At 42.3% G+C, this 27,584-nt stretch overlaps 1 long non-coding RNA gene across 3 annotated transcripts; it reads left to right on the top strand.

The window, feature by feature from the left end:
- LOC310675050 lies at positions 1-27,584 on the top strand. 3 transcript variants are annotated; one of them, XR_014509889.1, is made up of 4 exons: positions 1-131; positions 20,532-20,633; positions 24,210-24,376; positions 26,420-27,584. It is a non-coding gene; the product is annotated as an uncharacterized lncRNA (long non-coding RNA). The 3 variants fall into 3 exon arrangements; XR_014509890.1 differs by having other exon boundaries at positions 20,532-20,648; XR_014509891.1 differs by having other exon boundaries at positions 20,532-20,675.

Raw genomic sequence — 27,584 nt, 5'->3', positions numbered from 1 at the left:
CACAAGTCTGCCAGTACCACACGGAGAGATGAGTGGCCTTTAGATCTGGAATCCTGTCTGCTCATGGCTCCTTTTCTGAATTTGCGGCAGGGAAGAGCGAAGTGGTGGGGTGTCAATGTCAAGTCTGGCAGGTGAGTTCTAGTCACTCTCTGCCAAAGCTATTGCCATCCTATGCCCATTAATTCTACCTTGCGCTAAAAAGATTCTTGGATAAAAATCCTTGGATGGCTAGCCTGCCTTGGAATCTTGTATAGCAGGATGCCTTTGGTATCTAGGAACATCCAGGAAAAAGGCTACAAAGCAAGCAAGCCCTCATAAAGCTCTCTTGACAGCAACCTATTCCTAGCCAGTCCCATTTTGGCTACAAGCTTGGTGGCACATAACACTTGAGTTTGCAGTTAGAAGGAATGCTGCAAGATTTCCTCTTTTCTACTGACTAACAAGCCAGTCACTAAGCTACTTTACAACTAATCTGTTTGCCAAGAAAAAGCTTCTCCTCTGTGTAGCACATTGCAGTGGGATTCTGACATATATTCCTTTCTGTTGCTTGCCCTGGTAATGTAAATTTTAACATAATTATGTAGCAGTTTTCTTGGAACACAGCCTACATTCCATATGTTTGTCTCTTTGTGATGGTTTGTTTCCTAAATCTCTGTGTAATCAGCTGGTTGGAAAAGTTTAGCACCTAGTCTTTTTCTTCTAAGGATATGCTGTTTTTCTGCTAAAGACCTCACTGTGCACTATCATCAGGAACCCAACACGTTCCTCTATTATTCACAGTACTGAAATATTTTGTTTATATTTGTTTGCCAAAGTGCCATCACAATTGATTTGTACCGGCAAAGGAACTCAGTGAATTTTGAAATTTGGTCCAGCAATTAGCTTGCATGTCATCAGCAGTCTCCTGCACAGATACTGGCATCTGACAACTGGGAAGAGAGTGATACCGCTTGCAATCATAGTAGCCTATCACTTAGTCATACGAGCTCCTTGGATGCTTCAATCTAGTAGCTCAGCCCTGCCTACAATGCTGTGATCCTTGGAGGTTAGTTTGATGACTATAAGTAGTAGGTGTTTTGTTTGTTAAGGGGCTAAAATTGTGGAACTTCGTGTTTTTTAGAGGAATATTGTAAATCCTTTCTATTCTTTTAATGGCATTTGTAACCACGGTGTGGTCATATTTTTAAAATTGTGTTGTGTGTTTTTTTTAAAGCATTTTGAGCTGCCTGGTGCACCAGTCTGGGACCAAAAGGCATTTTATATAGCAGTCTTTCTATTGATGTTGGATCATCATAGCCAACATTGGTCATATACAGAGTAGACCCACTGAAATCAACGGACCTTAGCTTAAGTTGGATTTGGTTTCTTTATTTGTAAGCTGATTTGTGCCCGTGTTTTAGAAAAAACGCATTCAAGAACTGTAACTAACAATTATTGCAAAGGAGACAATGGTCCTTGGGCAGATGGGTGTGTGCTATGTCTCCTCTCTACAGATGTCATGTTCCTTTACTCCCCCCCCCCCCAATCTAACAGTCCTGAGTTGGCTCAGTGACTGTTATTACAACCACAGGACAACCCATCAGTGTTTGTGTTTATTCAGCTAATCTTTGAGCAGTCTTGACCTTGAGGTGCCATTAAGATGAGACTAATGCTGTGGCTCCACGAGGGTCAAGCTAGACATAATGATAACAGACCCGTCTTTTTAAATGCATTTCTGATGCAATTGTGTGTGTGTGAACTTACTGTGCATTTCCTGTTGCAGAATCATTTCTTGTCCTGCAGTTCCTGTTGCAGAGCAATAACAGCCATCTTGCTGAAGCAATGCCAGTAGCCATGTTCACATATAATGCTGAGCCAAGCCGTTGCTTAACAAGAAGGTGCTAGCTCCTGATGAGGGTTGCAGCTGCTTTGCTTCTCTCTGGTCCTTTTAGCTCACTGTGGTGTGGTAGCCAAGTCAAGGTTTGGTTTAGTGTGTTGTCTGAACTTAGGACCATTTTAAAGATGTGTCCTTAGCTACTATTGGTAAAAGGTAAAGGTAAAGGACCCCTGACAGTTAAGTCCAGCCGCGAATGGAGCAGTGCACGGAAACTGTTTACCTTCCCACCGGAGCGTTACCTACGTGCTTTTGAACTGCTAGGTTGGCAGGAGCAGGGACTGAGCAACAGGAGCTCACCCTGTCACGGGGATTCGAACCTCCAACCTTCCAATCGGCAAGCAAAAGTGGCACAGTGGTTTAACCCACTTGGCTGCTATCGGTAGCCAAGATTTATTCTTTGTTGAACTTTTCAGGAGCCATACTTTTCACACAGCCCTATTAAACCATAGTTGGGCTTACCATGATATGTGAACCAGGCCAATATGGCGCCATGCCTGGAGTGTACAGATGGGTCTTAACATTGTAAAATGGTTGCACACTGTCTAGATGCTAAAAGTCAACCAATTATATATTACATTTCTACTTTCTTCTTGTATTTTTTTTTTGGGGGGGGATTTTGAATTCCAGCCTTTCGCCCTTGGTGCATTTCATAATAGCACAAATTAATACCATAAATAAAAACATGCTTAGTCAGTCATCTGTGGACATTTTGCCTTATTCAACTATTTTTAATTTAAAAACTACAATGGAGTTAGAGTCATCAAACGATGGAGAAGAGAGAAATGAAAAAAATATTTGTCCAGGCAAAAGAGCCAATTTGTGGAGCCTTCCTGCTCCTCTTCAGGGTAGCATTCTGTATCTAAAATATTGATACTAAGCTGTTAAACATTGACATAGAACAACTGACTCAATCCAGCAATGGGAAACGTGTCGGAGGAACAAGTAATTAGCAAATGGTATGAACAAAGAGAGAAATAACTCCTAGTTAAGTAGAATATTGTAAATAATGGATTTTATTCAAACAAGCAAGAGTGTGAATTGCTATAAAGTAAATATCAATTATTCATGCCGTTTAATATTTTATTACACCCCTCATAAACATTTACATTAGAACAGCAGTGAGCTGTACCCTGGAGATTCAGCCTAAGCAAACAAGCTCTCCTCTCCTTTTCTAAGCTCCCGAGCTCACTGTCCATCACCACTTAAGCCCAGGATGAAGTGAGCTGAAAATTGCACCACTTCTGGAGGCTCCAAATCATGTCTTGCTGCTCCGTAATGAGAGGCAGCTTTAGGAATTTCTGAAACAATCATGTCAGGCTTTGAATGAGGCCGGCGCTGGAATAATCACATTCTAAACAGTTGCCCTGATCTAGCAGCTCAATTTCTACCACACAGAGCTCTGTGAAAGCAGGGTGTCTACGGTTTCAGTGCATCAGATTCATGTAGGGTAGTTCAGGCTGTGCTGATCACCTGGCTTGTCCTCATAGCCAGCAGGGACCAACACAGTACAGGTGTACAGCCTTCACAGAGCAAGTTCCCAAAGTCAAGCATAAGAACATGGCCAAAGGTAACAAGCTCTTAGCTTTTCTGTGGCCACCTCACATGCTCCTGGTTAGGAACCATGACACTGAATTAGGGGTACAGAAATCAGGGGGTACCAAGATTGCAGTTGTGTTAGTAAGATGCTACACCAATGTGGCATGTGTTCCACTGTGAACTGTGGCCAGTGAATGGGAATTTATTTAATGTTATATCCCATCCAAGTACTAACCAGGCCCGACCCTGCTTAACTTCCGAGATTGGGTGGGATCGGGTGCTTTCAGGGTGATGTGGCTGTAGGCTGAATTTATTAATTTCATCTAAAGCAGCCTTTCTCAACCTGTGGGTCCCCAGATGTTGTTGAACTACAACTCCCATCACCCCTAGCTAGCAAGGCCAGAGCTCGGGGATGATGGGAGTTGTAGTCCAATGACATCTGGGGACCCACAGGTTGAGAACCACTGATCTAAAGAGTTTTATGCCACTCCCCACAAAATGTATTGAAGTGGTGAACAACAATGTAAAAACTACATAAGAAACATATACGCTATATGGTATACCAAGAATGAAAAGTAAAAAGTGAGCTGGTTGGACAAGAGTCTGGAAATGCTTGGGTGATCAAGAATGAGGGAAACACTTCACTGAAGATGCCCCCCTGAATTTCAAAGACTGCTCCGTAATAGGAGCTTTGCTTTTTGTTCCGAGCCCGTCCCAGACATTCTTCAATTACAGAGCCACTCTGTTTACTCCTTCTCTTTTCTACTCTGTGCCCCTGACCACAGTTTCTAATCTTGGTTGGCTTGTGGCCCAGTGGTATACATAGATGACGTCATACTCAAGTGCCCCAGGCCGTAACTCTCCTAGGTGTGCTCTATGAGGGAATGGGGTTATATATTCTGCTATGTCAAACCTTGCCACCGATTTGAAAAATTTGTTGCATCACAACATTAGGAATTGCAGCAGGTTTATTTTCTAAGCGCTGGACACTCCATAACAGTTGGAGAAAACAAAGCAAAATGTCGCACAATCTGACAGTAAGATGTATGAAATAATGAGCAAGGAAAAGTGCAGTAGTTCAAAAAAGAAGGTATCAGGAAGATGTATATGCTATCTAACTTTTTCGGGGGGTGGGGGGGATGAATTCTTGCAAGATGACTGACCATGTTTTTCTTTGATCTCAGTCGCTGATTTCTTGACGATAAAAACTGTCTCCGAAGATCCAGTAACTGGGTGACTAAGAGCATATAAACTGAAGCATAGATTTGTTACTCTGTGCTGGAGTTGCAAACTAATCCATATTAATGTCCCACTTGTGATAGCCAAGTGGGAAAGTTTCCAAGGCACATGCCAGTGAATGTGGCAGAGTCACATCTGTCCAAAGGAGAAGGATCCAAACTCTAGCCTGTGATTGATTTTGAAAAAATGATAATGGACGCCATGTGCACTGATCAAGACAGATAAATTTCTCTAATTGCTTTTGCTTGGGTAATGTACACTGGCCAACCATGTCAGGATTGTATATTTATACTCATATTTGCAACATATATCTCTTCCAAAGTGTGAAAACTGAAAGCAGGACCTGAAAGCAACAGAACCATCTCCACTTGTGATTCCCAGCAACTGGTATTCAGAGACAGTGGAAGTGGAACATAGTCATTCTGGCTAGCAGCCACTGATAACCTTATCCCCCATGAATTTGCCTAATCTTTGAAACATAATCACCCACTGCTTTAATAAGACTCAATCTCCCCACTACACTTTGCAACAGCACCACAGCCAGAGGAATTAACCAATAGTGGTGGGTGCAGATAGGACAATGTTGCTTAGCTGCTTTCTGAACACTGAGTACCATAGCTGCCAGTTCCTGGCAGGAGGAGGGACAACGCTTAAGGAGCTCAGTGCCAGTCTGATGCACCTGCAACCCCACCTTCAGTATGCTTGCACCCTGCTGATCTCCTCATGGCCCCTCCTTCTTAGAAACAGGCAGCAACAATTGGTGTTTGGAAGGCAAGTGAGCAAAGATGCTCTTCCTACTGGATTTAATATTGTTTTAGTTTTCATTTCCACAAATAAAGCTACTTGTGTTTTACCTAGTCCAAGAACTGCCTTCTTAGTTGTCATAAGCTGGAAAGACAACAGAGAGGAGGATCCCGGTGAGGGGATTAGCCACAACTGGTACACATTGGGGCAAGCTGGGGATGGAGAACTAGAGGTTGAAGGCGTAAAAGTACTCACAGGGCAACAGAGGACAATGAGGGGATGGGGGTCAGTGCACAGGAACCAGAGAGCAGGACCCATCACCAGAGCCAGAGGGGAGGCAGGCAAGTCACACAGCCCAGCTCACTAGCTGGCCAGGTGGGGCTCATTAGTTAAGGAAGGAGGTGTGTGATTCCTCAGCTGGATTGGGCTCAGGACAAATAAGGATCACAAGTCTTGTCAAGCCCAGATGCTGCAATCAAGATTCAAGGGATAAAAGGGAAGCAGAGCTGCAGTGCTTTGCCTGCTCAACTTTCCCATGTTGATGGACCATGGCTTGGATGTCCTAGGAGCTCCATGGGACTGTGCTTTTGGGGACTGAACTCCAGGTCCCCTAACCCTGGATTGGCAGCAGAGGTGGGAACCTGGCCTGACTGTTGGACTTTGGACTTGGCTTGCTGTATTGAACATGGACCATGTTTCTTGATCTGTTGGGTTGCCAGCATTTGCCCTGGGGACTGTATATACCAGTGGGACTAGTCATGAGGTTGAGGACATTATTTAACTAGCCGATGCCAGGGTTGACAAATCCGTTTGTCAGAATGGATTATGTCAACTGGCACTGGGCTGGTGCTCAGCAGCCATATCCAATGAATTATTATGAATTTCTATTGAACTAATTATTGAATAGTTTGTTTTTTCTTAATATGCCATTGCTTTTGTAAGGATGATATTAGTAGAAATTTTGTAAAAGTGGCATAAAATATTGCAATCTACCCCAGCCAGCATGGCCAACAGTCAGGGATGATGGAAATTGGAGTCCAAAAACATCTGGAGGGCATTGTATTGGCTACAATACAATCTTCCTTTTCTCCTTTTCTTTCTATGTGCCAATTGAAATATATGTCTAAAAACGCTTATCCATTTTACAGAACTGGAGACAGTCAACATAAATTAGTCATACAGCTCATGTAGATCTTATAATGAAAGAGGTTACTTAAAGATAGTTTATTTTTAAAAACCAAAATTATTATATTTGTACAATTTTACCTCTTTGTCCTATTGATTTTATTTGTCTTGGCAATATACAGTTGAAAGGGAGAAATAAAAATGGATTGCAGTTTAATTGTCCTGGAGAGATATTTTTTTTAAAAAAATTGCTGTGGAATTTGGTTTGGAGTTTCAGCAAGTGTGGTTTTTCAGCCATTTGCTTTTCAGCACCAATAATTCTAAAGCAAACGGTGTAATTCTGAGACAATTTTACAGTTTCTTTCTGACTTGGCATATTTTTTATGAGCTGGGGGGAGGCAATCTGTTTTAACAAACCTTACTGCATCCCTACCCCTCTTCTAAAAACAAACAAACTGAATCAAATTAGAACAAAAGCCAGCCACCCTTGATCAAGGGCAAATCTTTAATAGCTTGGTAGCTATCCAGGAATCCACCCCCCCCCCAAGTCATATAACAGTCTTATGTCTGTGAAACAGATTATTACTAGAGTTGAGCTGAATATTCTCCAATAAATCCTTTCAGTGAGAAAAATGGGCTTTTGAGGGAGTGAACGACTTACTGAAAGATGCTGAAAAGCCTGGCATTTTCTCTCACCAGCACGCTGCTGGTGTATAGAGAGCCCCAGCTGACTGTTGCCAATTTGGTCCTTGTTAGGAAGTGTCATTATCACACAAAGTCTCTTCACACACCTTGCCAAGTGTTAAGTGAGGCCCATGGATTAAGGAATTATGACCCATTGTTGGAATGGAGATTTTTTACTTTGAAATTGGAATCTGAGAGCATTGTTTAAGAGGCTGTATTCGTGAAACTGGTACTAGAAACAGCTCACAAATGCTTTGTTTATTTAGTCTATGCTGCATTTCAGAGAGAAGCATCGCAAATGAAGAAAAAAGGACCTCACATTTGATGTGCGGCCTTCGTTTGTAAGTTTTTGTAGGCTTGGAAATCTGGGTCTCCACTTAATACTGGTGGCAGCACAATCATATTCATGCCCACTGAGTGGTAAATACCCCTGGGTTCAATGGGGGTTAATCTCAGGTTTACGTTTGTAGCCTGGAGTCAAAGACTGGCTAGCATTGCCATCTCATGTGTGACATCTATATGAAAGAGAATCTTAAACAAGTAAAAAAGGCAAATGGGATGTTTTTTCTGGAGACCTTTGATTGCAACAATATTGGTCCCAAGCAGCACTTTTGTTAATCTAGTATTCTAGTTCACTTGATGGCCAGCTGACACTAAAAAATATTCTCAGAAAAAGACAACCAAAATGATCAAGGGGATGGAGGAATCCCTTATAAGGAATCACAGAATATTAAAGCTGGAAGGGACCGAAGAGTCATCTAGTCCAACCCCCTGCAATTCAGGGTAAACATCCATGACAGATGACCACCCAACCTCTGCTTTAAAACCTCCAAGGAAGGAGAGTCCACCACCACTTGTGGGAGTCCGTTCCACTACCGAACAGCCCTTACTGTTGCATCATTTGGGACTTTTTAGTGAAAAGACGACTAAGGTGACATGCTGGAAGTTTATAAAATTGCGCATGGCATGAAGAAAATGGACAAAGAAACATTTTTCTCCCCAGGGACTCAGCTATACAGCTACAAATAAAACGTTTTAAATGTGTTGTAAAGTGCAATATACAAATGCGACACTAGATAGTGACAGTGAGCGATGCCAAATTCAATGTATTTTTCAAAACGTTTTTTTTTTTTTTACAAAAAGCATTTTCACCGCGTTTTTTTACATGTGTGTAGATTCCACCCCTTTCTCATAACACTAGAACACATGCGCATCCAATGAAACGGAAAGTTTGAAGATACAGGACAGATAAATGAAAGTAGTTCTTCACTCAGCACATAAACTATGGAACTCGCTCCCCCAGGAGGCAGTGATGACCCCCAACTTGAATGGCTTCGAAACAGCCAAACTCATGGAGGATAAGGCTATCAATGGCTTCTAGCCATGATGGCTCTGCACTCGCTCTACAGCTGGAGACCGTAATGCTTCTGAATACCAGTTGCTGGAAACTCCAGGAGAATGTTCTTGTGCTTGGGTCCTGCTTGCCGGTTTCCCATAGGCATCTGGGTGGCCACTGTGACAACAGGATGTTAGACTAGATGGGCTATTGGCCTGATTTCCTATGTTCATATGTACTCGCCACCCCATCCTTCCCACCTTTGTTTCTCTGATAACAAAAAATTAGCTCTGTGGAGTGTTTGAATATATTATCACTGCCATCTTAGAACAATTTGTAAGGTATGTACAGCGGTACCTTGTTTCTCAAACAGATTGGCTCCCGGACAAATCGGCTCCCGAATGCTGCAAACCCAGAAGTAAGTGTTCTGGTTTGCGAACGTTTTTGGGAAGCCAAATGTCTGCGGCTTCTGTTTGAGTGCAGGAAGCTCCTGCAGCCAATTGGAAGCCGCGCCTTGGTTTTTGAATGGTTTCAGGAGTCGAATGGACTCCCAGAACGGATTAAGTTTGAGAGCCAAGGTACCACTGTATTCACATTTTTTACTCACGGAATTAGGCTGAGGGAATTGGCTAAAGTCACCATAAGAATTCAGGACAGAGTTCACGGCATCTGTTTCTCGCTTTAAACTAGCCCCTTGACCTTTCATCCCTCACTATACTTTTTTCTTTCTGTCATCGACTGTGTCATTGTTTAGTTGCTTAAAATATTTCAAAGGTCCTGTCCTTGTGCACCACCAGGCCCACATATCTGCTCCTCTGGAAGGAGGGATGCCAGTGGGGATGAGAGGTTGATGGCCTTAAGCTTTTGTGCTAGAAAGAGACTGAGAGGATTCATGGGCAAAAGACTGTGCCCTGGACGTCTGCTTTAATACCTGCAAAATGTTGTTGATGTAAAGGCAGCGGATAAAGCTTCAAATTTCTCTTGGCAGATAAACATCTCTTATCCACACTTCCATGATTCTAGGCATGAGGAAATGTCTACTCTCCATTTCAATATTTTTCCTCTTTTCTTCACATATGACTGACAGATAAGTGTGTCAATGACAATGCTGGTGGCAGTTAGGGAACAGCCACCACTGTCACTTTCAATCAGACAGACAGCGGATTTAACAGACTGTAATGGAGATATACCAAGAGCACCCGACTGCCCATTTGTTTTGCTACGATGGCCTGTACTTTTGCAGTTTCCATAACTTTGAAATTCTGAAACCTCAAACATAATTTCAACCAGTGTCTTCCATGACACATGACATCCATGCTTGTGTTGTTGACAAGTAGATTACTTATAGGCTTTTTTTTTTTTTTGCTTTAATCTCCTGAAAATTGCTGGATGTTAATCATTATGTTCCTACCATAAGTAATAACAAGGATACAATAAACCAAATCAGCTCATTGTCTCCTGCCTGTTGCATCTACCTACTTTACTGAAAAAGACCAAGGGGTTTTAGTGAATGCCAATAATTACTAGTAATGGTCAATTGCCCCTCAGCTTTAAAGTCTGATATTGCCTTTTGCTGGCCTGGATGGAAGACAGAAAGGATTGTGGGTAAAAACTAACCTCCTGCACAAAGGTAAAACCTACATTTGTTGCTTCATAGCCTACTTTTGCCTCTGGCCCAGCCCACCACTAGCATGTGACCTGGAAAGTTGCCCAGAAGGAAATGGGTCCATCAGCCTGAAAAATAGTTCCCCATCCATGGCTCAAATCATGTCTTGAATTTTCTAATGTCTACCTTAATTACATCTGATCTGACCCCTCACATTGCGTAAACTTTACTTGAAAAAGAAAAGTATGGACCCATCAATAATTTAAGGCGAATGATGGCCTTACTTTGACTCCGGAAATGTAAAGGCGTACGATGGCGCAAGGAGTCTAGCAAGATATAATGGTATATGAGAGACCTATGGAAAAGAGGCATTAATTAGGGAAAGTTGTATTAGAACCTTTTTTGGCCAGTACATATTAAATATGAGAAAAGGTGTGTGTGTGTGTGTGTGTGTGTGTGTGTGTGTGTGTCTATAATATTAAGGCATAAGTATTATGATACCATCCCTTATGTGCTGTCTTTTTGAAAGAAAAAATAATAATTCTGTGGTCGTCACAAGAGATGAAATAGAAGAACTTAATCCCATAGCAGGAGAACTGTAGCTTTATTGAAAATTAATGTGGAATCTTACTTGACATCAGAAATGCAAGTCAGATCACATATTAATTTTTTAAGATTTGCAAAATTACTGGCTGCAATTTGAAATATTTAAGTTGAAGCCTGATTGGGGGGCCCTTACTTTACCACTACTTTTAAAGAACGTTTTTCAAAAGGGTTTTAAATCTCTCTGCCCAACCCAGTGTCATAATGGGAAGGCAGATTGCTTTGTCTTTCCTGGACTCTGTACACATTCTAAAACTTATTTGATTTAAATATAAATATTTGTATACTGCTTAATGTTTAAAAACTCTAAACACTTGATAAAATAATACAAAGTCCAGTGGTACCTTCCTGCCAACCTAGCAGTTCGAAAGCACGTCAAAGTGCAAGTAGATAAATAGGTACCACTCCGGCGGGAAGGTAAACGGCGTTTCCGTGTGCTGCTCTGGTTCGCCAGAAGCGGCTTAGTCATGCTGGCCACATGACCCGGAAGCTGTACGCCGGCTCCCTCGGCCAATAAAGCGAGATGAGCGCCACAACCCCAGAGTCAGCCACAACTGGACCTAATGGTCAGGACTCCCTTAACTTTAGTGGTACCTTGGAAGTCAAACTGAATCCTTTCCAGAAGTCTATTCGACTTCCAAAATGTTCAGAAATCAAGGCACGGTTTCTGATTGGCTGCAAGAAGCTCCTGCAGCCAATCAGAAGTCGCGGAAGCCCTGTCGGACATTTGGCTTTCAAAGAATGTTTGCAAACACTCACTTCAGGGTTTGTGGCGTTCGGGAGCCAAAACTTTGGACTTGCAAGGTGTTTGGGATCCAAGGTACGACTGTATTCATTAAAAAACAGCAATAAAAAGAGACATTAGAAGTAGTAGACACAATACAATTTTCAACATTATTCATAAAAATCAGCAGGTTTTTTTTTTTTTTTTTTTAAAGTACATAATAAAATTACATGGCTGGGTAAGTTTGACTAAATGCTCTCAGTGGCTGTGCTGCCACCACCATTGGACTATTGAGCTGGGGGGAGGTTCTTGTGGGTCGCTGGGAGAGGATAGGCAGGTCAAAACACGCCCATGAGTCAACACTTTGTCACTCCTGTTGTCAAGGGGATTGTTGTACAGTGTCACATTCAACCAGGCAACCCAAAACGAAAATTCCAGTTGCTGGATAGTTCACTTCTGAATCTTCTGTTCACTTTTGATCGAGAAACAGTTGAGTTGAGCCTCAGGACAAAGTTTAGCAGACGGCAACACAGATACAAATCTTCTAAAATGGACAGTGAATGATTGCTCTCATTCATCAGCTAGCGTTTGTCATGCAGTGATAAGGGCTCTTTCAAAAGGTTTGTTTTACGAGATGAAGAATTTAATAGGGCTGTCTGCTAATTTCAGCCGTTCTTTAAAAAAAATAAAATTGTGCAATATTATCTTGCTCAACAACTCTGGTTCCCTGAGTAAGTTTTCCTCAGTCCCCACATTCTGAGAGTTTTACAAGTTGGACTGATTTTTGAGGAGCTCTATGCCAGTTTTGAGATTTCATGACGTTATGTGTCAAATCTGTTTTATTATTAAAATGTATCATTTCCAAAGTTTGCTGATTTATCATGGTCTTCAAGCAGTTTTAAACCACCCACTTTGTTCTGCTAGCCTCTCCCCATACAGTTACTACCTCTCCCCATACAGTTACTTGATCAGGTACTACCTGCCAGAGGCAACGTTCCTTGGCATCAAATGCCAGTGGTGGACAGGGCAAGAGGCAAAAAATGGCGGATCAATAGATGTGACTCTTATTCTTGAACAGTAGGTTACATCCCAGCCATGTAAAAGCCATAAGCTCCTACACACCTCATCTATCACTCTTCATTCTGCATCCAAAAGAGTAAATGGCATTATCCTGTTTCAAAGACACATTCCAGCTAGGCAAAAGAACTCAGATAGGGTGTGGAGCAGGGATGATGAGAAGTGTTGTGTGGGGCGACTCCCAAGGAACAAACGGAGAGGGCTGGAGCAGGGGCGTAGGAAGGGGAGGTGGGGGCAGCGGTTTGCCCTGGGTTTCATCATGGAGGGGGGTGTCAAAAAGGAACAATTACTGCCCTACTAGGGCGGTTCATAATTTTTTTTTTTTTAATGCCTGCTCCAAAGGTCTTATCTTACTACACTAGGGATTATATAGCTATATCTGAAATTTCATGCATATCAGTTAATATCTTGACTCTCCTCCACGAAAAGAACTGTTTACTTGGCCGTTTTCATATGTCGGGAAGGCTGAAATTTCAATTCAGTGGAGCCAAAACACAATCCATCCTGTAGGTTTAAGTATCTGTCCATAGTCACCTCCTTGTTATCAGAGGCCCATAATCCACATTCCTTTGTAAGAAAATATGAAATAACGTAGAACTATTTTTGCAGGCAAAAAAATAAATAAAAATAAATTCAGTGTGGGTGGGGGTGGGGGGGGGAGAAATTTTCCACACCGGGTACCAACTGACCTTCCTATGCCTCTAGGCTGGAGGGCCCTAGGCCTGGATTTCCTCCTCTTACTCTACCTTATTTGACCATCTAAACCAGGGATGGGGAACCTACTGCCCTCCAGCTATTGTCCTGCTCTCATCCTCCACAGCTAGCATGGCCAATGGTCAGGGATGCTGTCAGTACTAGTTCAGCACTATCTAGAGGGTTACAGTTCTTCTTCCCTTCATCTAAACAATATTTACAAAGTAGATACAACAAAACTTTGCTATGAGAATTAAATGACCAATATAGAATGTTTTGGTGCTTAAAAAAAAAAAATCACCTGGATCCTTTACAAAAATAAATAAATAAGAATGAATTGGCCTCTCTACCACAAAAGCAAACATCAAAGCAAAATATATTTCAGTCAGGCAGAGAGAATCACAAATTCTACATGTACAGTGGTAGCTAGGGTTACAGACACTTAAGGTTACATACGCTTCAGGTTACACACTCTGCTACCCAGAAATAGTACTTCGGGTTAAGAACTTTGCTTCAGGATGAGAACAGAAATCGCGTGGTGGCGGCTAAAGCAGTGCTTCAGGTTAAGTACAGTTTCAGGTTAAGAATGGACCTCCAGAACGAATTAAGTTCTTAACCAGAGGTACCACTGTACTAAAAAAAATGCCAGGTATTTAATTGGAGGTAGCGGTGGGGTGACATTTATAGCAAAGTTTGCAACCCTAACCCCACTTACTTGGGAGTAAGACTAGTTGAATTCTGTAGGAGTTACTTCTGAGTTGAGATGGTTGTGACTGTGCTGTAAGCAGACCAATATTAGGTGAGCGGGGAGGACTGTAATAGTGAATGTTCCACCACTTCCAAACTCTTGCCATTTCATGCTGGCCAATCCAGGAAGTAGGGGGCAGTTTTATTTTGCCTTTGTTCCAGCATGTTTTAATGATGAAAAAGTTACTATGCAAGTGATGTGGACAAGTCTGGGATCTCTCAGAGAAACAGAGGGGGCTTTGAAGCCAGTGGATCGTATGCCTCTTTCACTTTGCCCTCCCCCCGAAGCTTGCCTTTCACAGCCTACTGGTGATCAGCAGAGGTGGGTTTTCTCCATAGCCCAGCACTGAGATGGGGAAGAAAACATTCCACTTACTGTGGAAAAGCACCCCTTTCACCTCTAGCATGGCTGCATTACAAGAAGGTTATATAGCTCAGGAAAGAGAAAGGAGGGCTCCTTGTTTTCTGAGTCTTTAAGACCCTTTTGCAATGGGGTCACACAATAGTATCTTTTAAGAAGAAGTGACTGATTGCAGCAATGGGCTGGATCTGGCCTGTGGCTCTGAGAAGTGGCGCTGTGGGCAAGATCTGGCCTGAAGGCCACAGCTTCACCGCCTCTCCCCTAGATAGATGTTGTTTCCCTAGGATTCCGGTTCATACCAGTATCCCAAGGCTTAAGCTTAAAGAGTGTGTGCATTGAGTGTTTGTTTTTGAGGTTCTGTGGAGGCTTTTTTGTTCCTTCAAACCAAAGCAAGTCCGGTAATTATCATGTGTTTTTGTTTTAGTCTAGATACTGAGAAGAGACGGGTGAGGCTAAGGAAGTGTGATTGGCAGTGGGGAAACCACAGTAAAAATAAACACTGTTTACTTTTTCAATATGCTGGTCCCCCCCCCCCCTTTTGCAGAGTCATTCTGAAGGAAACTGTCAGGCATGAGGGAAATGCAATTGTGCTTTCAGTGCCTTCTGCAATGCTCTTGCTTACTACACAATGCACATGATGGCTAATGATTTGTACGTTCGATATGATATTCAGAACTTGCTTATGAACTTTGAACAGCATTGATTTGCTCTTGGGTGATGTGCATCTTTGTGTTGAGGTTGCATTGCAAGCATTGCAAGGGGATCATCACACTGCTCAGCTTGCCTGAAGCATGACTGACAACCCTGTTGTTTTCCGCACTGGCAACAAGGTCAGTGGGCTACGTGACCAAATTAAATATACCGTGTGGGAATTTGCAGCACACCCACATGGCTGTGAGCAGAAGTGGGTTACACCCAGATTGTGCAGACTAAAATTCAAACTTTGCCCTCAAGAACTGGTAGCTGTCTCTTCTTCGTCTCCTGTCACTGAAAATGAAAAACTGCAAATATACTCTTTCTGTGTTTCGTTTTCTTCAGGACACAATGTAACCAAATGGATAACCTACAGAAAGCACCATCTCTTTGCTATTACAAGTCTAATAGTGCTTGCTTATTCTTTATATATTTTGCTCATCTGTTCCATTCCATCTGGCTGCTGTAGAAGGAAAGCTGGGAAGCAGGACTCATTCTACCAGCACTGCTAAAAGACCAGCTCCTTTGGGGTCCCTTCTCTCTCTGAATTGTTCCCTGGCAGCAGCCATTCCATCAGGCTGCGAGGAGAGAAGAGAAAGTAGGGGGTCCACTCTCTTGGGAGACCAAGCTTAGTTTGACTCCTCCTCTCCCTGAACTGTTTCTGTTCCAGCTGGTCAGTATATGTTATAATGAAACTTTAAAAGAATGAGCACCTGAATTTGCTTGTTTTCCTCTTCCCTCATCTCCCCCCTCCTTTCGTGCCATGCTTCTTAGATTGTAAGCCTGTAGGAAATGATTGTTATAATTTTATTAATCTTACGTAAACTGCTCCGAGAGCCTTTTTGGCTAAAGAAAGGGATTAAGAAATGCTTTAGATAAATAAATAATATCATTCATGAATATTGTTAATCTGAACATTCACTTATTGATTGAATTCTAAATATGCTTTTGGCAGGATTCTGAGTGGCTTTTACTGATACATTTTCTATAAAGTCAGTCCCTTAGTACAGAAACCATGAAGATATAGAAATCGTTCCAGGTTGTACCTCCATTCTAAAACCAAGAATAATAGTTACCAAGCACCAAAATCCCAAGGGAGCAGAAAAGACTTTTTAGGTATGTGACCATGGCTGCACGGATGTTATTGGCCCAGAGAAGGAAAGAAGATAAAGTCCCTACCAGAGAAGAATGGCAGATGAAGTTGATGGACTATGCTGAAATGGCTAAAATGGCTAGAAGAACCAGAAATCAGGAAGACCAAAATTTTAATAAAGAATGGGGAAAATTGTAAAGACCGTTGTAAACAGTTAAAATCATTAGTAGGATTGGAATATCACTTGTAGTTTAATGGTGAATTTTTGGATATAATGGAGATGTAAAAGATCATCATAAAAGATGCAGGAGGAAATGATTAATAATAGGACCCACAAAGGGGAGGATAGAAGTCCAGGCAATTCCTTGGAATCTTCTTTTTATGATCTATGTCTGAGATATGACTGTAAAATTATAATCTGAAAAACCAAATAAATAAATTTACGACAACAAAAAAGAATAATAGTTACCAGTATTAGTGATCCACTATCCACTGGAGAAGAAGAAAACTTTCCCTCTGGACTTTCCAAGGGGTCTTGGGAAAATGAATACATTATGCCTACCTGAGAGCACAACAGATGGCTGGGTCCTTGTAGTCCCAGAGTTCAACCTGGACTGGGGAGCTGAAGCCTCTTTCAACCCATTTAGACAACCTAAGGCAGGGCAGCAATAACAGGCAACAAGCACTTGGACTTGGCATTTGTGTGCAAGTGTATGCACAAACTTACCTTTCCTCTCATAATATACCAGCACTGTGATGAGGTTCTGAGTGAAGACTCCAAGGCTCTGATCACTTGGGAGGTGGAGGGACTGAGAAATGCAATAACCATATTGAAGGCCAAATGAACAATTGCTTGAATGGCTTTAAAAAAAACAAATAGCAGGTATCAGATTTGGGAACTTGGAGCGGATCAGGAGGGCTTCAACCCTTTGTCCCTGTTGCTGTCTTGATCTGAGTCAAGGCCCCCAACCTGCTATTTGTATAGGAAGGAAGCTCCCATTTGCACCAATGGAAACTTTTCTTGCCATGCAAGTTGCAGATTTGGGGTGCACACCTGCATTGGGACTGCAGTGAGGGACAAAGGGTTAAAGCACCCTCCCTGACCTTCCAGTTCAGATCCCACACTTGCTATTTCCTTTTTAAATGTCATTCAAGTAATTGCTAATTGGGTAAATGAGGTCTTGTGCAGCCTGGCTCTGAGTCGAAACGTTCTCTTCCTCTTGACTACCCTAACATCTGATCAGCTCATTTCCACTGTAAGATTCATTTTCTGATTCATAAATAATTACAAGTGGATACATATTTGCCCGTTTTATAGCTCATACTAACAGACCACAAAGCACACCCACAAACTCCTTAGTTCCTTGCACAATACTGAGACGGGTCTCTTGATGCATAACACTGTGAACTACGTGCATTAGCACACAGACCTATAAACAGACAATATCAGCAGAATAAATGAACTTTTAGAAGCCCTTGATACCACCAAACTGATACAGGGATCATAAAGCTATGTTCCCTACAACTGTTTTAAGGCATAGATGTTGGCAGATTCTGCCCCCCCCCCAAATCATAGTGCAGCAGCTTGCAGATCATGCTGTAGACCTGATTCCACAAACAGATCTCTCTCTTTGGTTCAGGCTGATTATGGATTTTAAAGCACTTTGGAAATTAAAATGCTATCAAGGTGTCAGGTTATAGTAATTTACTGCCATCAGGGACTGCTCAAATCAACTGAAGTCAAACCAGAGAATCCTATTTATTACATTGGTTTCCTCAGGGGAATGATTCAGTGACTCTATTTTTTGTTCCTGTGTCCATTTCAGAGCACCCTCTACACTGCATTTGCACCTGAGGGTGACCTTCAGTTGTGCACTTTGCCAGTGCATGGAAATGTCAGAAGCACAAATCAAATTCCACGATCTTCCCTGAAGCGGGATTTCAAGACTCAAATCAATTCACTGCTACACTGAATGTTCACTTGCAGCCCACTCCTATGCCCATTTAGTTAGAACTTAAGTCTCATTGGGTACAGGTAAGCACGGATAAGGCTGCTGTCTTGTATGAATGCAGCCATTTAAATACAAGAGATGTAACAGTGAAGTGATGGGGAATCGTATCACAGAACTCCCTTGTTTTGTAACGTTAACTAATGCCAGTGTAGTGTTATCTAGGGCTGCAATCATAAACACACTTACTAGAGGTGCATTGAAGCTAGAGGAACTTATTTTTTTAGTTTCAGGTAGGTAGCTGTGTTGGTCTGACGCAGTATATATATAGATAGCTAGAGAGATGATAGATAGATAGTCCAGTAGCACCTTAAAAAAGTAAAGGGTAAAGGGACCCCTGACTGTTAGGTCCAGACGCGGATGACTCTGGGGTTGCGGTGCTCATCTCGCTTTACTGGTCGAGGGAGCCGGCATATAGCTTCTGGGTCATGTGGCCAGCATGACTAAGCTGCTTCTGGCGAACCAGAGCAGCGCACAGAAATGCCATTTACCTTCCCGCTGGAGCGGTACCTATTTATCTACTTGCACTTTGACGTGCTTTTGAACTGCTAGGTTGGCAGGAGCAGGGACCGAGCAATGGGAGCTCACCCTGTTGCATGGAATTGAACCACTGACCTTCTCATTGGCAAGCCCTAGGTTCAATGGTTTAGACCACAGCGCCACCCGACCAACTAAGTTTGTTCTTGGTATGAGCTTTTGTGAATCTGAAGAAGTGTGCATGCACACGAAAGCTCATACCAAGAACAAACTTAGTTGGTCTCTAAGGTGCTACTGGACAATTTATTATTATTATTATTTCTTATATATATTATTTTTTAGTGTTAGATGCCTTCTGTCTTCTCCAGCTGCTTTACCAAAACCAACATCTGACGTATGAATCTTAGGCTGGTATAGTTTATATTAGCCTTTGGCCTGCCAAACTGGATATGCTGAATCAGAAGTTAAATTTTAATTGGATAGTAGGGAAGGGCACTCGGGCTATCTGTTGGGTTGTACTTGAAAAATCTCTCTGTTGCTTTTCTATATCTTGCGTTACCCTGGCCTTTTGTGCTTTCAAAGATATCAGAAGGCTCACAGGGAAAGCCAGCATCAGGAGAGAACCCCGCCGCTGCTGCTGCTGTATCTTTCCCTGCATCGGCCTCTCCCCCTCTGTACAACTTCCCATGTGGCTTCGCTTAAATATTTTCCATGAAATTGCATATGTTCCACAGAAACAAATTGACACAAAATGGGGACGGGGGTGGGTTACGCAGTTATTGATTACTTGATGAATATTCAGCAATGTGTGCATTCAGCTGGAAATAATGTTGTCATTTATGAGGTGTGAAAAGATGATAACGGATACAGCAAATGAGAATGTGGTTGTCTTGGCCAACACTATATGAAGCGTAAAAGTCTTTGTTCCAATTTACTATTCATTTATTCTGAGTTGTTAATAATAATAATAATAATAATAATAATGCATTTTGGATTTTATGACTCTTCCCTTTTGCCCATTCTCCACCTCACAGTCAAACCAGGAAAGTTCTGGTTACTGTTAATCAAAGTTTATTTCTATGTGAGCAGACACCTTCCTACTGAATCCCACCTGCCAGCAAGAGGCTGATGATTTTCCTTCTTGTTATGTGAGGCTTTTGGCCTAACCACTGAGTATCATTATATCAAGCAAGCGCAAATCTTGCCTAGTAGAGGTATCAGTGGTACCAGACAGGTGAGCAATGGAGAGAAGGGTGATGGCATATTTAGAGTACAGAAGCTAAATTCTGGGATTTTGTCTGACCCAATTGGCTCAGATCAAATGAAACACGGGGTCTCTTTAAACCCTAATCTTCATTTATTTTATTCATTCATTCATTTAAAGTATATCTTGTCCACTCTTCATTGCTCAAGTAGTCCCAGAATGAGTTATATTAAAATTCAAAAACATTACACATTAATGGCAGGAAAGTGACCAGTGAAATAAAGCAACAATGCAGCAAAAGGCTGGCCAAAAAGGACATCTTCTGTGGGCACCCAAAGCTTTTAAGACTCAGTAGCAGCTGCACCTGGGAAGGGAGGGAATTCTATAATCAAGATGCCATTACAGAGAAACTCCTCTCTTGCATTGCCATGCATCAGTTATGAGGCTCTCCCCCATGGTTCTTAATACACAAGCAGGTCTTTATAAGAGAAGATGCTTTGCTGGGTATCTAGGTCTCAGGCAATATTTTGGAAGATTAAACAAATTGAGTTTGGGTTGGAGTGAATGACCCTAGCCAGGCCTATTCATGGACCCCAGGGCTGACAAGTGATGGCAGTCATTGTTAGATTAACTATCTTCAATGTTCTCAAGCAGATGTGCTGGGAAAGTAACAATCTGATTGAGTATTTTCATTCTTCCTACAGGTGATGGAATGACTCAGCACAATTCCATTTATTTCAGAGGATGATCAAGGAAACAAAGAAACAGGAGTTGGTGGAGATGCTCTTCAGGGAGAAAAGGACAAGGTGGAGGTTTTGCCTGTATGCTTTTGTTATTATCCTATTAAGGTAGGATGAAAAATACTCAAGGCTGGAGTCAAGTTTTATGACAGGATACCATATAAAATACTGTGTGTGTTTATATGCTGGCTAAGAACCCACTTACAGTTATGGGACTGGTTGTGAGGGAGAAGATTAGGAAGCAAAAGAAAGGTTTGCAGTGGGTTCTTTAAATGCCTGTTCTGGACACATGAAATTGTTTCATCCTGAGCTGGACTGACAGAAGCTCTCCAAGGTCTGTTGCAGAAGACCCACCATGCTCAAAAGCCAACAATCCCAGTCCTTTATCTGCAGATCTCACATTTTGGGTTGGTGCATAGAAAACTCTCATTCACCATCTATCTTAACCAAATGGGAGCATCCATTAATGATATGATTGATCCAGAGCTATGTTCTCTAAAATATGTTCTGGGGACAGTAGCTATGGTATGGAACAATCCTATGAAATAAAAGTGGCCCAGAGAGTTTTGCCATTGTATCCAGACAACTTTGACCTTCTGGGTTTTACAATAAAATATGTACAATGTTTTGGCAAAAGGCTCTTAATTGGCTGTTCAATTCATGTTCTACCTTTGAGAAATTTAGTGTGTTCTTAGAATAATGTCGAAGGTATAGTGGGGAGACCATAGAGTGTTGAGACTCCTCAGTAGTGTTTCAAACTTTTGCTCAAAAGAAGGCAGCAGGTCCTGTAATGAAATTGATCTTTCTTGGTATTGAGCTGGACTCTAGGGGCGGAGGCAGGGGGGTGTATTTCAAGGCTGCCTCAGGAGAAGCTTTATAATTTAAGGCAGAAGATCAAGAAGATAAGTAGCTGGGTGCAAGATGTATTAAAGGATTTTCACATCTTTACTGAGTATCTTAATTTTGTTTACTGGGTTGTTCTGGCAAGAGCTTTTTGTGGTCACTCTTGCACCTCTATGGTAGAACTTACATCAGGGTGTCTGAAGCCATAGGAGACATGGCACTTTGGGAGACTCTCCTGCCTGATCAGTTACAGAGTCTCCTTTTGAAGGGGTCTGCTATTATTATAGCCTCAGTTGTACTCTGATAGTAAAAGGGGTTTAGAGTATGTTTAGTTTGAAGCAGATCAAGTGCAAAGCAGGAATCCCCAGGCTGGCCAAAGCTCAGTTTAACTTGAATTCTTACATTACTTGCAATTTCCCCTATTTTGGTAGCTATAGTCTTTTGGATCAAGCAGTTCTATAATAACTCTGTGCTCTTTTGGTGTGATGGTAAACCTGAAGTGCACATTATTAACTCCCAGTCATCCAATTCTGTACTGGTTTAACTTGTTAAGAATTTACTGTTCTGTTTACAACCAGGCATGTTGTGTTCCTGAGGCAGATAATGAGATTGTGGATGTCCTGCCTCTATTTCAGATCATAGAGTGCTCGCCTTTGGCACCAGAAGCACACTAAGCCTCAGGACCTTTAGAGCTTTGGAGATAAGGAGTTGATAAGGCTATTGTTGTTCTCAGGCACTTTTCACCAGTTGACAGGGGTGTTGAGAGGATGATGGTTAGGCAGCCTGGAGTAGTAATAGAGCAGCTAGGATTGTTTTCTGTAAATTTCAGAAATTCATAGGCAGTTGGGTGCAACTATCAAATGAGGGTTGTGATATTTATGTATAAAATATGGCTGAGGGATTTGTGGAAAGTGTGTGTGCGTTAGTAGTTAAAGTTAGCAAAGCCACCCCCATGGGAAAATGAACTAACAATGGAACAATTAAGAGAGTCTATTAAAGGGCAAGTCATCTTCAGTTTGCACCAATTAGGATATAATATAATAGGCTGAACCTGCAAACAGGAAGTGTATAATTGAAAGTACAAGAGCCCATAAACACCAATAGCACTTTGCCTATCCTCACCAGACAAGTTGCTGCTGCAATTGTGTTTTATTATTATTTAAAATAGACACATCAGGTCTGAAAAACAACAAGAGGGGAGGAACACACAGATTTTCCAGTGTATAGTTTCAGGTTTGTGTAAAAAGAAATACAATTTATCTTCTCTCTCCCATTTGACTTGAGTGAGCGTTTGCTTTGTTAAACATTGTTCCGTTTGCTTAATCTGCTTTGTAACCAATGCAGTCTCATAGTATGTACATTCCTAGCCTTTTAATATAATCATTGCTTTTCATGCTTATCCTGTACTTTGCTCCCCCGCATATTTACTCTAGAGTTTTGGTTCCTTTGTATGCAAGGAACTGCTAGTCATATTACATTCTTCCGGTGTTGCCTCTTTTATGTTGTAATCTTGCAATTACAAGATCCATAGTCTTTATATTCTGTCACTAGTAAATGGGCAGGGTGATTCCTTTTGTGCTGGGTGGTTGCTGAGACCAGCATCATGTAGTCATGGTTCCTATGTTCAGCCAGCAGCACAGAAGCAATACCATGACCATAGCAGAAGTGACTTGACTGGTGGGATGGAGATGTGGGAGGAATGAGGCAACAGGGGCCTTGGTGTGGTGCAGGCGTGTTAGTGGAGTCAATGTGGTGCTCCTGCCAGTGCACACACACTACACCAGCCTCCCTGCCACCTACCCTTCCCCATTCTCTGTCTCAACCACTACTGAACAATAGTATTAACTTAACCACCACGCCCAGTCATGAGGTTCCTTTATGATGACAGCAACATGCCCTCCATGGCAATGTATTGTGCAGGGAAAGTACCAATCAATGCACAGGGATGGATAAACAATTCTGTGAGATCAGCCAACATGATACACACAACATGGTACACACAAATACATAGCACAGAAGTGGGCAGCCAGGACCCTCTTCAGTGTAGACAGTGGCGGAGCTTCATGCTCCGGCACTGGTGGGCAGACAGCAGGTGGGGGCGGGGCTGGCATGCATCCTGGGGGCGTGATGCGCTGTCTGCAGGGTCGTGACGTGCATCCTGGTGGTGTGGCATGCCACCTGCAGAGGCGTGGCACCCAGCACGGGCTGTGGGGGCAGCCACGATGGCACGCCACCGGGATTGTGCTGCCGGGGGCAGTGCGCTCCCCCAGGACTCCTCTTTCCTCCGGCAAGAAGGTATCCACTGACAGCTTAAGCGTGAGCTACGTGACTTTGCAAGTGGGTCCTTGTGGGACAGTTTTATAATAGTATATAGAAGTGTTATTTTTAGTATGCATTTCATACTTATTTTGGGTTTTGTGTACACCACTCTGATATTTGTAATACTGGAGATTTTGAAAGGTTTATAAATCTGTTTAAATGATGATGATGATGATAAGTGAATCATTGCCATTCACCACTTTGATGATGATGCTTCAACTCATTGTTTGTGTGCTGATAGCAGAATGATGCTTCAGTCAAGACCTCTTCCCATAGTCAGATTTTGTTTTTCTCAATGACAGCTTGTCTGAAGGGCACTAAGATTATGTACCCTTCTTTTCCTCAACACATTTATATGTCATAATTAAATTGCATTGAATTTTACCTCACCCTTTTCTCATTCATGTAACTGCAAAGTGAAGTTGAATATATAATAGTAAAGTGTCTTCTAAGAACAAAATATACATGGTTGTCTTTCAGACCTTTCTGCTGTACATTCTTCCATCAGCCCCAGTCAAGATGGCCAGGGATGATGGGAGTTGTAGTTCAGCAACAACTGTAAGGCCACAGGCTCCCAGCCCTGTAAAAGAAGAGCCTTTGTCCACAAAATACAGATACAAGAAACCGACAGGATGAGATACCATGAGGTGAGAGTTAGCTGAGAACTATAATGTGCCTGGAATAAATTCAGTTGTAATAATAACAAAATTGGTAGGCCATCAGCAAAAATCAGCAGCTCCTTAAAATGCATTTAATTTCATTTTTATTCACCTAAATACTTCAAAAAGGCTACTTTCTTGTTTCTAATCCCCAAAGGATTAAACATTCAAAGGTTTTTGTAGAACACATAGCAAAATATTTTATTTCAGCACACCAGGTTGACAGCTACCACAGTCGTCATACTTTAGCTGTGGTTGTAAGGGATTGCATTTGGAAAGCCAGTTAATAACAGGTAAGCTCTATCCAGCCGCGTTAGTGCTGAGGAAGCTGTCAAATGTTTGCCATGGTTTCCCCCCTTCTCCTCACATTCTCTTTTATCCTTCTTTTACATGCCCACACTCCTTTTCTCCATCTTTTCCTTCCTTCCTTCCTTCCTTCCTTCCTTCCTTCCTTCCTTCCTTCCTTCCTTCCTTCCTTCCTTCTGAAGTGTAGGTGGGTTCAGGCATGACCCATTCAGCTCAAAACTGATTTATTGGAACATCAGGAACAATAAGAACAAGAATGAAAAACAGGGGCACTTGGCCAGTATATATACCTTAAGCCAGCCCAGGCAACACACACACACACACACACACACCTGTGATAGGTCGCTTTAATACTGCAATTAGCAAATCACAACACTGGCCCTATCTCAGCAGGGACTGGCAACCTGCCAGCTACTAACAATGTCACTGGAGGATTTTAGAATCCTCTCTGTCTTTTGTTATGCAGATGAAGCTCCTGAGCTCAGGCTGCATGCATACAGCCTGGCTTTGGCCTACAATGCCTGCATATATAACACCTTCCTTCCTTCCTTCCTTCCTTCCTTCCTTCCTTCCTTCCTTGTGCCGCTATCACCTTTCTCTCTACACGATTGGTCTTCTTCTGCTTCTTACACCCTGAATTTCTCAACCAAACACCTTCTCTATTGCTGCTACTCTACTACTGGAATTCTCTCTCTCAATGGAGTGTGCCAGTAGGATTTGGAAACTCTTTCCCAGGGTTACCTGTTGTCGTAGACACTACTGAGCATGCTCAGAACTATCTATTTCTGCTAGGGTGGTGGCGGCACCTAGAGTTCCCATGGTTCCTAGTTAATCTGTTAGCTAATTCTATTTCCCAGACTCTCCCAGTAGTGGTTAAAAATGATGCCTTTCCACTGCCACTGTTTCCTAGTCAGGAGTGGCCCATTCCATTTTGCTGCCTGAGGCAAAACGTGAAAGTGCCGTCCTGCACTGGTGCCAAAGCAGCACTAGATCGCTCAAGTTTTCCATGAGATCCCACTGGAATCTGCTGTCACTTCTCCTCCACCAGCAGCAAAGGTGGCAGGGCAGGTATCATGCTCTCAGGGGTGTCGCATCTGGGAGTCCCCCCACCTGAGGCAGCTGCCTCAGCCCACATCATGGGCAGGGCAGCCCTGTTTCTAGGTAAAGGGGTGGAATTGGTGGCAGAGAGGTCTGTCTGGGTAGGGAATGCTGGTTACATGGGATGAGCCATGTCTAGCTATTATTGAACTCCTGGGTTAGAGGTGGGAAACTGTATCTGATTGATGGACTCCCCCACCCTGTAGGCCAAGTTTGATGTCAGGTGGGCTTGTATTATGAAATCTGTGGACAAAGTTACAAGCTGCAAAGCACAAACAGTAAGCTGATTGTCAAGTCTTGTGGAGCCCCTTGTAAAGTGCCCCACAAGACTCAACAATCCACTGATAACTGGATCTTGTGGATTACTTTGCAAGGAGTCACCTAGGCTCATGACAAGGCTCCAATGTTTCTTACCCAGACAGCTTTTGGAAGGTTAGAAATTCATGAAATTGATTGCTTTTTGGAACTGTTGGGGAGGGGGATTAATTTCTGAATGTTTCCAAGTTTTGATTCCATCACAAGCTGTGAAGCATACATTGGATGCACCTTTGCTGAACGGATATTGCTCATTGAAACCTTTGAAAGCAGCAATAATATTCAAAGCTTTCTTCTGCTTTTTTGTTCCAGCTACATATTTGGTGCTGCTGCAAATGTTGCTATTGACTTCTGAGGAAGACTAAATGATATGAATATTGAACAAATGGCATTCCTAAAGGTGATGCTTGGAGACATTTCAACTACATTCCCCTGCGCTCAACGTTCCTGCCGGTTGAGAAATGTGGTACCAGGCCAGACAACCGCAATGATGGAATGGAGTAGGTATTGACAGCAAACGATGCAGAGCGGAAGTAAGGGAACATTTGAAATTATTTGATCCACTACTTTTGATTATATTACTAGCAGGCACCACTTGATAAACTTTAAAAATGCATTATTAGGAGAATGAAAAACTGGCAACTAGTAAGTTGGGTTGGACTCTCTTAAACACAAGGGAGTCTCTACATTTAAACATGCAATGAGGTACACAAGCCACTTTAAAATGCCACAAAGCAAAAACTCCTGCATCTCAAGTGTCACAATGGATTGAAATGACCACAAACCAGGCTTCCTCCTGGATTGAATCTTCACTTGGGGAACTGTCATCTGATCAATCCGCACTGAGCTTCGTTCAGTGACAATTCCGATATGAACCGTATGAGAAACAGATCTTGAAAGAGAAAAACTCAATAGAATCGTAGAATTGTGGTTTTGCAGCTGTATCCTTGCAACTAGTACATTACTATGCTTGAAGGACATCTCAATATGCAGTAGATAAGCAGTTATGAATGGCTATGCTTAACCATTAAGTTAGTTGGTGAATAAGGAAGTTGGGCCATGAAGAAAACTAGGCTCATCCCCCCTGCCTTGTCTTCACTCTCCATCCCTGAACATCTTCTTAAGTGAACTGCTTTCAGAAGAACCCTGAGGGGACTTTCTGGACTTTGGGGTTCATACATTAAGTGGTTGGGGCTGGTGTGTATGCACGCGTGGATGTCACCTGCTTTGGGACTACTTTTGGATGTGAAATCAGGATATTTTAACTGGACCTATTTCTAAGCTTTATGCTCACTTAAATTCTGATACATGCTAAACGAACTGCTAATTGCTGGTTTTCTTCAGTGCTATATTGTAGTGTTGTTGTGCTCTTTATTACGTGTTATTAATGTACTTAGATCCTGTATTTGGTTTTTTATGTGAACCACCATGAGCACAGATGTATTTGAGGAAAAATGTGGTCTAGAAATAAATTGAC

This window comes from Podarcis tiliguerta (assembly GCF_965153285.1).
Source record: "Podarcis tiliguerta genome assembly, chromosome: 3".
In the NCBI taxonomy this organism is placed as follows: Eukaryota; Metazoa; Chordata; class Lepidosauria; order Squamata; family Lacertidae; genus Podarcis; species Podarcis tiliguerta.
Note: the sequence above shows the minus strand (reverse complement) of the source record. Positions and strands in the feature narration are given on the sequence as shown.